The sequence below is a fragment of the Pan troglodytes genome, chromosome 3 (assembly GCF_028858775.2).
Source record: "Pan troglodytes isolate AG18354 chromosome 3, NHGRI_mPanTro3-v2.0_pri, whole genome shotgun sequence".
NCBI classification, from domain to species: domain Eukaryota; kingdom Metazoa; phylum Chordata; class Mammalia; order Primates; family Hominidae; genus Pan; species Pan troglodytes.
Window position 1 is genome coordinate 49,977,541 of NC_072401.2, and position 9,191 is coordinate 49,986,731.

At 36.9% G+C, this 9,191-nt stretch overlaps 1 pseudogene; it reads right to left on the reverse strand.

Moving 5' to 3' along the window:
* Positions 1-2,652: 2,652 nt before the first annotated feature.
* Positions 2,653-3,549, reverse strand: LOC107974080 (small ribosomal subunit protein uS2-like; annotated as a pseudogene).
* Between the last annotated feature and the right edge of the window lie 5,642 nt (positions 3,550-9,191).

Sequence of the window (9,191 nt, forward strand, 5' to 3'; positions counted from 1 at the left end):
ATACTTTTTTTTGTGGTGAGAATATTTAAAATCTGCTCTCTTAGCAATTCTCAAGTACACAGTACATTATTATTAACTGTAGTTACCATGCTATACAATAGATCTTCAGAACTTATTTCTGCTGTCTAACTGAAACTTTAAACCTTGTGACCAGCATCTTCCCATACTCTCTTTGTCCCCAGCCAGCCCCTAGTAACTGCCATTCTACTCTCTACATCTTTTAATTCAACTTTTAAAGATTCCGCATATAAGTGAGATCATGCAGTATTTGTCTTTCTGTGCTGGACTTATTTTACTTAGAATAATGTCCTCAAGTTCCATTCATGTTGTTACAAATCACAGCATTTTCTTCTTTTTTTAAGGCTGAATAGTATTCCATTGTGCATATGTACCACATTTTATTTGTTCATCTGTTGATGGACACTTAAGTTTATTAAATATCTTGGCTATTGTGAATAATGCTGCAATAAACACAGGAGTGCAGATATCTCTTCCACATACTGATTTCATTTCATTTGGATATGTACCCAGAAGTGGAATTGCTGGTTCATATGGTAGTTCTATTTTTAATTTTTTGAAAAACCTCCATATTGTTTTCCATAATTGCTATACTAATTTACATTCTCACCAGCAATGTGCAAGAATTCCTTTTTCTCTGCATCTTCACCAACATCTTCTATCTTTTTTTAAACATAAAAGGCATTATAATAGACGTGAAGTGATATTTCACTGTGACTTTGATTTGCATTTTCCTGATGATTAGTTTCATAAACCTGTTAGCCCTTTCAATGTCTTTTGAGAAATGTTCATTTGGGTCCTTTGCCCATTTAAAAATCATGCTGTTTTCTTGTTATTCAGTTGTTTGACTTCCTTACATATTTTGGATATTATCCTCTCATTAGGTGTATGGTTTGCACGTATCTTCTCTTATTTCGTAGGTTGTCTCTTCGCTCTGTTAGTTGTTTTCTTGGCTGTACAGAACCTCTTTAGTTTGATGAAATCCAGTTTATTTTTGCTTTTATTGTCAGTGCTTTTGGGGTCATATTCAAGAAATCTTTGCGAAGACCAATGTCAAGAAGCTTTTTCCTCTATATTTTATTATAGTAGTTTTGTAATTTCAGGTGATGTATGTATATGGGGTGATATAAGGGTCTAAGTTTATTATTCTGCATATGTTCAGTATCCCATTCTTGATAAAGAATTTCAGGCTGGGCACAGTGGCTCATGTCTGTAATCCCAGCACTTTGGGAGGCCGAGGCAGGCAGATCATGAGGTCAAGAGATAGAGACCATCCTGGCTAACATGGTGAAACCCCATCTCTACTAAAAAAACAAAAATTAGCTGGGCGTGGTGGTGCACACCTGTAGTCCCAGCTACTCAGGATGCTGAGGCAGGAGAATCGCTTGAACCCAGGAGGTGGAGGTTGCAGTGAGCAGAGATCATGCCACTGCACTCCAGCCTGGGCGACAGAGTAAGACTGCGTTTAAAAGAAAAAAAAATAGAATTTCAGCAATCTAGGAATAGCGGGTGACTTCTTCAACCTGATAAAGAATTTCTACAATAATCTATTCTAAAATTTTATTTACTGGTAATAGAATGAAAGCTTCTCTCCTAAAAATGTTTTCCTCTTAAAAAAGGCAAGAATGTTCATTCTCACCAAAATTACTGAACATCATCCTGGAAAACCTAGCCATTGCAATAAATCAAGAAAAACAATAAAATAAAAGATGTATGAGGTGAGAAGGAAGAAATAAACTGTCCTTATTTTCATATGACATGATTTCCAACATAAAAATTCCCAGAAATTTATTTTTTAAATCCAAGGATAAATATGTAAGTCAAGCAGGGTTACAGAACACAGAACACAGAACACAGACCTTGTTGTTTACAAGGTCAAAACACAAAACAATCATTATTATGCACACTAGCAATGAACAATTTGATAACAAAAATTTTTTTAAAAATTACAAAACTCTCTACAGAGAAGAAATACATAGTAACAAACCTAACCAAACTGCAATATCTGTGTGCTGAAAACTACAAAATGCTGATGAAGGAAATCAAAGAAAATCTGAATAATAGAAAGATATGGCTTGCTCACGGATTAGAATATTAAACAGAGGAAGGTTGTTAATTCTGGCTAAATTATAATTTTATGCAAAATTCTAACGAAATTTTTGTGGGTTTTCTTCGTAGACGTAGACAAGCTGATTCTAAAATTTATATAGAGGGCCAAATGAATTAAAATGACTAAAGCAGTCTGAAAAATTAGAGAATTCATAGCACCTGACTTTTAGATATACTACAAAACTACAATAATCAAGAAAATGTGGTATTAGCAAAGAAACAGACTCATACATCAGTCTAGAGTAGTCCTGGAACAGGATAGACAATCAAGAAGTAAATCCATATAGGTATAACTATTTGATTTTTGGCAAAGGTGCAAAATAAGTAAATAGAGAAAGAACAGGTTTGGTTTCTTTGAAAAAATAAATGGTGTTGGAACAATTGAACACCCACATGCAAACAAAACATAACAAAAGGAAAAATTAAACTTTACACCTATATCTTTTTTTGTTTGTTTTTAGAAACTGATATTTATTTTTCATCAACCTTATTTCCATGTTGCTTAAGAGCCTGTGCAAGAACAGCTTAAGACCATTCAGTGGTTGCTCCTACGCATTCAGTGGCCTGAGTGGTGGGAGCTGCAGACCAGTCTTTTGTGGCAGGCCAAGCGCTCCAGTCTTCAGTAGGGAACTGCTGAATAGGCACAGAGTGCACCTGCACATCTTTAGACCAGTCTGCAACCTCAGACTGAGTAGCAGTGAACTCAGGAGCTGGAGCAGTCCATTCACCTTGAAAATTCTCCTTAGTCACAGTGTTTTCAGCAGCAGCCTGCTCTTCTTTTTCAATCTACAGAATCTCTGTAGAAGTAGAGATCAGGCATGACCTCCCATGGGTGTGTACGGGAAATGGTGCCACGCATAGGCAGAACTTCCCGGACCAGTATCCGTCACATCAAACCCACTGAGTCAGCTCCCTTGTTGTTGCATGGAATGGCAATGTCCACATAGCGCAGAGGAGTATCTGTGTTACACAGAGCAATGGTAGGTAGGTTAAGATAAGATGTCTCCGTGAGAGGCTGGTGGTCAGTCCTGGGGTCAGTAACCACAGGAAGTCATGGCTCCCGGAAGGCTGCCTGTATCTGGTTAGTGAAGGTTTCAGGAGTGAAGCGGCCAGCAATTGGAGTGGCTCCAGTGGCAGCAGCAAAAGTCAGCTTGGCCCTCTAGCCAGTATTCCTGGAGGATATAACACTGACATCAGCAGGGTTTTCAATGGCAACAATGGCACGAGCTGCCAGCAGAAGCTTCTCCCAGGTCCTCTTCAGATTTATGATGTAGATCACATCACTTTTCCTTTTATAGATGTACTGTTCCATTTGGAAGTCAAGATTGGCGCCACGTAAGTGGGTTCCTGCTGCAAGGAATTTAAGGACATCCTCCTTCATTTGCAGGACATCAAGGGCTCCAGACATTGTGAAAGTTTCCCTTTAAGTTACGACGGGAATTCACAACAAAGCTGTATGGACCCTTCTGTAGGTAGCGCGGAAAGGCTGTATCACTATTAATGCAAAGTATATAATAGATCTAAATGTAAAACCTAAAACTATAAAGCTTTTAGAAGAACACATGAATTGGGGTTAGGCAAGATATCAAAGAGTTATCAGACATGATATCATAAGTGCTATTCATTTATAAAAAAGGTAAATTGGATTTTAATAAAAATTTAAAACTTTTTGCTCTCGGAAGGACACTGTTAAGAAAATGAAAAGATAAGCTATGTACTAGGATAAAATATTTTCAACATATATATCCAACAAAGGACTTCTGTCCAAAATAGAAAAAGAACCCTCAAAATTCAACAGTAAGAAAATAAAAAGCTCAATTAAAATATAGGTAAATGATTTGAACAGATACTCAACAGTGAGGATATACGGATACAAATAACCACACAAAAGGATATCTACTGTTTTTCATCATTGTAGATATGAAAATTAAAACCACATAGTTTTCAATATTGAATAGTTAAATTTAAGAATATTGAAAATACCTATTGCTGACGAGGATGCAGAGAAATTTTAACTCTCATACATTCTTTATGGGAGTTACACAGGCCTTGAAACTGAACAAAATTGTCCCCTACTTCAAAATTAATTGGAACTGGTGACTCTTTATCCCTTCCAATTTTTCCCTTTTGGAATGAAAAAGTTTATACTGTCTATATTTAATGTCTGTGCCTGTCCCACCGTTGTGTTTTGGATTCAGATAACTTGCTTTCTTGTTTTACATGTCCATAGAAAGACAACTATTTTTTCCAGAATGGATCATACCTAGTGACATGGTTTGGTTCTGTGTTCCCACCCAAATCTCATGTTGAATTGTGATCCTGACTGTTGGAGGTCAGGACTGGTGGGAGGTGGTTAGATCATGGTTCAGGAAGTCTGGAATAGGTTAGCAATTTTAAAAAAAGTTAAACATACACTTACATAACCAAGCAATCCCATATTTTTGGTATTTACCCTAGAGAAATGAAACATATTCACAAAATCTTATTAACTAACATTCACAGCAGCTGTATTTGTAATTTCTAAAAACTGAAAACCAGCATAACATCCTCAGTGGATGAATTGATAAACCACTTCGGTATATACATATAATGGAATACTTTCTACTCAGCAAGAAAAAGAAAGAAACTGGTCTCGTATACAATTCTTGGATGCATCTCAAAAGAATTAAGCTGAGTGAAAGAAGATAATCTGAAGAAGTTACATACTGTTGTTTTTATTTAAAGCAACATTCTAAACAAAACACTGTAGTACTGGAAGGTGGCAACAAATGTCTAAAAATATGGAAGTGGATATCCTATTCTCATTGCCACTTGTGGGAAATTCAAGATATTTATGGGGTGATAAAAGATATGGGCATGGGGTGGCAGTACCACATGCAGGCTTTATCAGGACAATGCCTTGACAGATTTGTATATTAGAAGTCTCTCACTGCATGAGACTGTCCAGAGGCTATGGTGTGGGGGCCACCACTCTGAAGGGAAAGAAGACAGAGTACTTCTGTGGGAGAGGGCTTAGGAGACAGAACTTATGTGTCTACATGATGTCACTCAGTAGCCCACAAGAGATTCTCTAGGTGAGAGGGTTCCAGAGCATAGCAGCAGTTTGGGATCTTTACAGATTTGGAGTTTATCCTATGGCTAGCAGATGCTGTGTGCACTTCCATGAGGCATGCAAAGCAAACAGGCTCTAAACGTCTAAAATATGCTTATTTGTGGAATATTTAAAACAATGAGATATACGAAAATTTGAGTTTGGCCCTATTATGCTTATAAGTTAATGGGTCCTTGCCTGCTGTGAAGAAGTAAACAACCTAGGCGCCAATATTCAGAGGTCATAATTAGTGTGATTATATAACAATTGGTTAATGGGTAGAGGCTGGAGGAAATTAGGGTACATAATAAAAAACAAAACAAAACACCCTAGATTGCCTTGAAGAGACTGTGGGTAGAAATCGGAATGTTACAGGCAATTCTGTTAAGGAGTCAGGAAATGAGGAACATGTTATCGAGATTGAAAACACTTTATACATAACTGAGGAATTGTTATATAGTGGCAGAAAACTTGGCTGTATTGTGTTCTGTAGTTGAGGAGAAAACAGAGATTAGAAACAATAAAATTTGATGGGTAGCTAAAATGATTCCCAAATAAAGCATTGAAGGTGCGGCCTATTTTTTTTTCCTGCTTAGTAAAAAGCAGTAAGAAAGAGATAAAGTAAGAAAGTTAAGCAAAAAGGAATTTGCACTTGATAAATCAGGAGGTTATTGGTCTATCCAGATTGTAAAGCATGCTAAAATGAGGAAAGTCACTGTCAGGAAAGTGTGCAATGTAGAAGATGCCAAGGAAATGCTTGGATAAACTTTTATTGATGCACTTAGGTGTGTGATTAATGGATCCACTCAGCCATCTCAGTGGAAGCCAGGGATAGAGATGGGGTTATCCAGGAAAGATCTATGGAGGACTCTCTTGTCTAATGCCATAGACCCTTGTGACATACACAGGAGATCCACAAATTTATTGAGAATGTCATATCAGCAGGAACACTCCTAGCTTGGACTGAAAGGAATAGAGAAAGGACAACATGAGAGAAAGATATTGAGCTTCCAAAACTACACTGGCAGGAAACTGCAACTGCAAACATGTGCTCCCACTTAAGCAAAAGGAATAATAACTCTCTTTATTATTCCTTTAGAGGAGACCGTGCAGGTGGAACAGAGGCCTGAGGAGCTGCCACAATTTCAGATGGCACAGCATCAAGGCACAGAGCATTACTCACGGGCCTTGAAATCTAACAAAATTGTCCCGTTTCAAACTGAATTGGAACTGGTGGCTCTTTATCTCTTCCAATTTTTCCCTTTTGGAATGAGAAAGTTTATACTATCTATATTTAATGTCTGTGCCCATCTCACCATTGTATTTTGGATTCAGATAATTTGTTTTCTTGTTTTACATGTCCACAGAAAGAGAAAAGTTTTTTTCCCAGAAGGGATCATACCTAGTGACATGGTTTGGCTTTATGTTCCCATCCAAATCTCATGTTGAATTGTGATCTTGTTGGCAGTCAGGAGTGGTGGGAGGTGATTAAATCATGGGGGTGGTTTCTAATGGTTTAGCACCATCCCCCCAGTGCTATCTCGTGATACACTTTTCACGAGATCTGGTTGTTTAAAAATGTGTAGCGCTTTCCCCTCTGCTCTGTCGTCCTTCTGGTCTGCCACGTGAAGAAGGTGCTTGCTTCCACTTCACCCTTACACCATGATTATAAGTTACCTGAGGTATCCCCAGCCATATCTCTTGTACGGTCTCTGGAACTGTGAGTCAATTAAACCTCGTTTCTTAATAAATTATCCAGTATCAGGTAGTTCTTTATAGCAGTGTGAGAGCAAACTAATACACTCACAGACTAATTTGTACCTGATTTAGTTGATGAGATTGGGACTTTTGAGCTGATGATATTTAGATGGGACTTTGTACTTAGAATGGATGATGTAATGGTTGAGACTTTGGAGAATATGAGTGGTATGAGTATATTTTATATGTGGGACAGGTGTGAATTTTGGGGGGGCCAGAGGGTGGACTGTAGGAGGTTGAATGATGCCACTCTCAGAAGATATGTCTATATCCTTATCCCCAGAAACTGAGAATGTGACTTTATTTGGAAAAAGGGTCTTTGCTGGTGCAATTAAGCATCTCAATATGAGATCAACCTGGATTATGTAAATGAGTTATAAATCCAATGACATCCTTTTAAGAGAAACACAAGACAGCAACACATAGGAAGATGAGAAGATCATAAGAAGACAAAGGCAGAGATGGGAGTTATGCAGCCACAAGCCAGGAAATAACCTAGAGCCATCAGGGAAGAGGCAAGGAAGAATTTCCCCCTAAAGCCTTCAAAGAGAGTGACACCTTGATTTTGGACTTCTGGTGTCCAGAACTATGAGATAACTCATTTTGGTTGTTTTCAACCACCGTTTGTGGTAACTTGTTATGGCAGCCCTAGGAAACAAATACATATACTTTGTTACATGTTTAGATTTAGAGCTCTTTTAAGTGAGGATCACACTGGTATTATAGAAGAACCCTCATGTACGTTTGGTTTCTTTGTGTACGTTTGGGAGCCTGGGATTCTTGTTGTTGAAATGATAGCGACAGAAAATACAGCCCTAAGTTTACACAGACTTCTTAATAGCCCCCATGAAGAGCAACTCTTAAGAAAGCATGAGATTCTACGTCACATTCAATTTTGGGTCTCATTGGGCAATATAGGATTCTACTGAAAAGGTATGTTGTTTTTAATCTTCCAATTTGTAGCAGGATTACTTCTACAATGGGAGGTAATTTCAGTAGGTAGTTAGGACATAAGGACAAGAAGGCAACTTTTCTGAGCTGGTTTTCTTATCTGTGAAATAGGAAAGCATTAGGATCTAACTTGCATCATTGTTTATTTTACATGAGAAAGAATGTGAACATGCTTTTTAAGCTATAAGACACCACACAAATGTACTTTAAAACTATTAATATTGCTAGATGATTTTAAGCTGAAATATTACAACATTTACACTTTATGCTAACATGTTTTCTCCCTCATTCCTATTTCATTAAATTAATTCCAACACTGAGTCATTTATCTTGACATCTTATCAGTTTCCACAATTTTGGATCACTTGCCTATTCCACACCATCATCCAAATTCAGATTAAGAAGTTTGCCTCTAGTTTTTGAGGCTATTATAACAATGTTTGGAAAATTGTGAATGAGCATTTTTTTCTGGAATTAATATATTTATCAAGTCATTCCCAGTGGGCCATCACTTACCCGTTACATATCCAGCTATCTAGCTATTTTGATAATTTTCTTATTGATAAAAGGTTGGCCATGAAATTTTTACTTGATTTGAGAAATCTAGCTATTCAATTATTATTGATTTTAATGTTATAGTTTTGCTGTGTTTAAGAACAAAAACAAAAACCCTAGGTATTAACTGAAAATCCCAGTTAATAACCTGAATAAATATTGCAAAATAATTTCTTATATTTGAATTTTTCTGTTTTAACTAGGTTATTATACATTGCTGACTATCGCCTTCATGCTAATTAACTTCAATCAAATGAAGACTCTGATTCTAGCAAGAAATGTCAGAAAGAATAAGGTAAAAATAATATGTCAGCCTTCACTCTTCATGCTGCAGCCTTTAGCTCCAAAATAATAGAATGAAAGGCTATGGAAATTCGTTCATGCAAAACAATTACTTCCCATATTTGACTCATTACCATATAGCCATGTTAACTCATGGTGGATGCATTTCCTTTATTTGCTTTCTCTGAAGGCATTTTTTTCACTTTACTGTTTACTGCTTGTCCAATATTTTGTTTTTTCTACTATTCTTTGTTCAAACTGCAAAAATCTGAAATAAAAATATAATATAGAAGTATAGGCATCAGCTAACATTTTCTATGGCATATGGTACTTCAGATGCCATATGTACCAGTGTTTAGTGATTCTGGCAAAGAGGCATAGAATGGTGAAATCCAACTGCCAGGATTGCTGAAAACAAATATGTAAA